This window comes from Rhagoletis zephyria, unplaced genomic scaffold (genome assembly GCF_001687245.7).
Source record: "Rhagoletis zephyria isolate East Lansing unplaced genomic scaffold, Rhagoletis_zephyria_1.1 Rzeph_scaffold_00220, whole genome shotgun sequence".
Taxonomy (NCBI): Eukaryota; Metazoa; Arthropoda; class Insecta; order Diptera; family Tephritidae; genus Rhagoletis; species Rhagoletis zephyria.
Window position 1 is genome coordinate 247032 of NW_016157304.1, and position 4765 is coordinate 251796.

The 4765-nt window shown below is 35.0% G+C and overlaps 1 protein-coding gene across 1 annotated transcript in view; it reads right to left on the reverse strand.

Annotated features, from left to right (window-relative positions):
• The window catches only part of LOC108358178 (ATP-binding cassette sub-family G member 1), a 242942-nt gene that overhangs the window by 149578 nt on the left and 88599 nt on the right, over window positions 1-4765 (reverse strand). The window lies entirely within an intron of this gene.

Here is a 4765-nt window from a genome sequence, read left to right on the forward strand (position 1 = left end):
AGTAAAATATTTTATTGTGTTCTATTTATAAAAATAATGTGATTACACACTTGTAGGTTTTAAAAAATAGAGCTCATAAATACATCAAAATACTCTCACGCTCGGAGGAGTTATATTTTTTAAGACCACTGCGGGCGCTATCGTTATTTACATTATCTTCACCATAAACTCATCAAATGTTCGGCGCACTCATGACTTTACACGTGGAGTATATGTAAAATAGTTTATTTGTATTAATGGCATCATTTTTATTTTTATCGCTCCGAGTTTTAAAGTGAGGCGAAAAATATTTATCACATGTTTAAAACACAAAACTTAAAACATCAAAACGGCTAAGTTTTTTACGCCAAACTTTTAATTCAGAAACTGACAATAGAGTAAAGAACGAGTTTAAAAAAATCTATGACAAATAACCAAGCAAGCAAGAAGCACACAAATTTGGGCAAATGGACTTGTCATTTACGCCTATCACAGTCAGGTGTTTATGCCATGTGCGGTGACCAGTCAGGCAACATGAGTTTTGCCCACCTGCATCCCCTCGATGCCTATCAGTCTTTTCTGAGCGAAGTATTCACCCAGTTTCTGATGGTGGCTTCGATTGCCGAAGGTGGGAGTGCTAAAACTGGGTGCGGACCGAGGAGTGCCTAGTCTGAGCCAACTCTGGCCAAATGATCAGATGTCTCATAATCAGGTACTCCTGAGTGACCTGGCACCCAGAGTAAAACAACCTCGTTATGTTCACCATCATATTTTAGTCGAGACTTGCATTGCCGAACTAGTTTGAAAATACTTAAATAGAGGGCTGTCCAATGCCTTAAGTGCAGCTTGGTTGTCACTGCAATCATGTAAACTCCTTCCTCTCCACCTATGTTCCACCACGTAGTCCATGGCTTTGAGTATTGCAATTACCTCAGCCTGGAAGACCGAAGCATATTCCCCTACAGAAAAGTGAAGGTTATCTCCATTAACTTCAAAAAAGACCTCAGATCATTTTTTCATCTCACCGTGGACCCCCGTCAAGTCTCCCGTGGACCCCTGGGGGTTCACCTGGACCACTTTGGGAATCACTGGCTTACATGGTACATCGGACCAATGCTGAAGTTGCAAGATCATAGAAGAATACTACGCACGCTAGGCACAGATCTTAGAGGTGGAACTAAGACCATCACTAAAACGATGACATCGAAAGGGATTAGTATTCTATATGGTATCACTGCGCTATTATTCTTGGCCTATGTGAGAGGAGGTTTCCGCTTTTAGTCGTTTCAATGTAAACTAACTTTTTTGCCTTTAAACGCTATTTGTGTATTGCTCAACGCAACGATCTTATTAGGCGCCGCGAAGCAAGCGGGCTTTGGCTAGTTTTATCTAATTATAAATTTATTTTTACGCTTCCAAAGGAAAAAAGGCACTGCTAACTAAAATATTTAATATTATGAAAAGTACAATTGTATTAAATTGGGTAGATATTGAGTTCTTTGAACTTAGAAATTTAATGAGGCATTTTAGCGTAAAAGGATCTGAGAACGATATACCGTACTCAGAATTATCTTTTCATCCATGTATCACACGACACGGTATACTTTTCTCTCGCGCGCCCACACTATAGGACTACAGCGGCCAAAAGTAGTAAAAACTGATTAGCGAATTCTAAAAAAGTAATTACGCAGATGCAAGCAAAATATCCAGCTAACCCAAACCAAAAAGAATTTTGGATAAAAATGTATATTTGCAATCATGACACGAGCTTAAAGTAGGAGCAATGCGAAAAAATTAGTTTGTAAGAACAAATTTTGATTTTGTCGCAAGTAATTTGAATTAAATTTTTCCACTTGTGCGGATATATAAAAAGCCAATCTGATTGATGAGCAGTTTTTGAATATATCTGTGGTCAAACATTGCTTTTGCTTTTTATAAATCTTTTGAAATGTATAAAACAGTTTACCTTGAAATTCTATATAATTGTGTGAGTGTAAAATTTTTCGAGTGCTTACTTTAAAAAGGGATATTTAAAAAGGACCTAGAAAGCGAGCTAAATTATACTTACAGGCCTATTCTGCGTTGGCAACAAAAATTTTGTTACCGGTTAGTAAAGTTACTGTAAATTTTTAAACCCTTTTCGTATTCTCCACACTCTTGTAACCGGTAAATTTTGTTACCATCTCATGAGCAGGTAACAAAATATTGCCCCGTGAAATATGCAACACCAGAATTTACACAAAACTCCATAGCTGAATTGCCGAATAAATTAAAACGTTATCAAGGTAAATAGAATTGCGGTTACAAGAAGTGGTGACAATTGTTGGTAACAAAATTAGCTTGTTACAAAATGTTCGGTTACAAGCAGAATAGGCCTGTTAGTAAAGGAAACATTAAATATGCGTGTCATATCTACGGTGACCATCCGTCCTTTATTTTAAAGGACAGTCCTTTATTTTAATCCCCTGTCCTTTATAATTGTTTTCAAAATAAAGGACACCTTTTGTCCTTTATTTCTTAAACCGTCCTTTAAATCGGCTCTGCATTTTTCAAAGGTGAATTTTTAAACGCAGAATATGAAAATTGAAAATCTCCCTTATAAAATATAATGAAAACTTTCGCCAGTTTGTTTCGCACCCCACTTAAGGGTTTCTATTTAGTCGGTAAACTTTGTATAATCTATAAAGCACAGGGAAAGTTGTCCCCAGGATCGTGTTGCACGCTGAGTTTCCAGTTCAACAGAAAGAGAACAATAAGCCCTCTGCTGCAGAGTGGTTCAAAACTGGCATTCATTCAGTTCATTTTTCACTTAATTTGATTAATTTTTATTTTCTTTTTATAAAAGCTTACAATATTTGCAAAAGACCAGTTGAGCCTGATTGCTGAATTTTAATTTGATTATATTAAATTTTTTAAAGAAAAATGCAGAAAAAGTAGCAATTTTGAAGAAAATGTATTCTCCTGTTCCAGTTAATAAATGTTACATATTAAAAACTAGTTGAAAACAATTGAATGGTTCTCCAAAAACAAAAAATACACAAAACAAAATTTTTGAAATGTTATAAAAAAATGCTCACCAAACTAAATATTTTTTTTGTTTTTTGATTGGTTTGAATTCCAGTTTTGAACCACTGTGTGCTGGCTTCGTCGTGCAGTATGAATTATGGTAAACGCGTTTGAAATGTAAATGGTAGCAAAGGATGGCGAAGTCCTTGAAAAGGATTTGGCTTCATTTTTCGCTACAGCAGATGAACTTATACGATTAAATAATAATTCCGATATGGGCAAGGTACTTTTATCATACAAGTTGTATGAACGTATTCCCATATCATTTTGAAAAAAAAAAATTTCCTTTATTTTACGTTGGTTAATATGGTCACCGTAGTCATATCTCAAATAGTTCCAGCTGCGNAATTAAATAATAATTCCGATATGGCCAAGGTACTTTTATCATACAAGTTGTATGAACGTATTCCCATATCATTTTGAAAAAAAAATGTCCTTTATTTTACGTTGGTTAATATGGTCACCGTAGTCATATCTCAAATAGTTCCAGCTGCGAGGAGCTGCGAGTTCTTCCTTTTGTAGACCCACCTTTTGTAAAATTTATTGAATTTTTATTGTAGAGCTGAAAGGAAAGACTGATATGTACATAAAATGAATAATATGCAATAAAAAGTGGAAATTAAAGAAGGTGTAGATATTAATGACTCGCCAGTCTATTAATCACAATCAACATTCAGCCAAAAATGGAGGTAAAATTGAAAGTTTCAGTGTGAATACATATCATGCACATAATTTAGTATGCAGGTATTGTAAATGTTTTCCTTTTGTCATTTTTAAACTGAAGAAATAGGAACTTCTTTAGAGATTAAATAAATGTGCCTGCTCATTTTCTCCAAAACTTATAAAATTTAGTACTTGGAGCCAAAAAAGTTGTGTTGGAGGTGGGTGCCGTAATAAAAAATTCTTTATATCTTGCAAGTTGGAAAATTTTGGCTTAAACGAGCAGGGCACACCAAATTTCATAAAAAAATATTTTTTTTTTTTAAATTTGCGCCTGTTTTTCTAGAATTACTGGACGACAATGTAAACCAATTTTGACGATCTTTCAGATTTAAGCTTTTCTCGTTAAAACCAGCATATGCTCTGAATTTCATCAAAATCGGATAACATATTTCCGCCCACAAGAGCTGTAGGCGTGGTACCGCGTCGAATTTGACCATTTTTCACATTTCTTCATTCCTAAGTGCCGAACAGCGCATATACAAAATCTCAGCGAATTTCTAGTACGGTTACTACTTCTGGCCGCAGCTTATATGGGGACGTCCCGCTGTGGCCCGCACTCACGAAAATGACGTTTTTGACATTTTTCATATGATTTGACCATCGGAATGGGCTGGCTGTAGATATTTCATCTATTTATAATGTTACTATAATGATATGAAAAGGACAGCCCGTCTGAAGTATGTTAACTTATACTTGCAACGATGCTCTTTGAACATTGGCTGGCAGTAATTTAAGACCATTAGAATGAGCGGGCATCCCTGAATTCATTTCTATATATTGTAAAAAAAAAATCTATCAAAATTTCAAGTCATCCGAAGTATGAAGTTTAATAGCTAAATACGCTGTTCAGCAACCAGCCCTCCAGATCTCGATTTATATATTAACAAGCTAAGCTCACAAAAAATTTCAATCGATCTGAAGTATAATAAGCTTTTTGGTCATGAGCTCTATCTATGTCTAGTAGTTTTTTTTTTTTTTTTTTTTTTTTTTTTTTTTT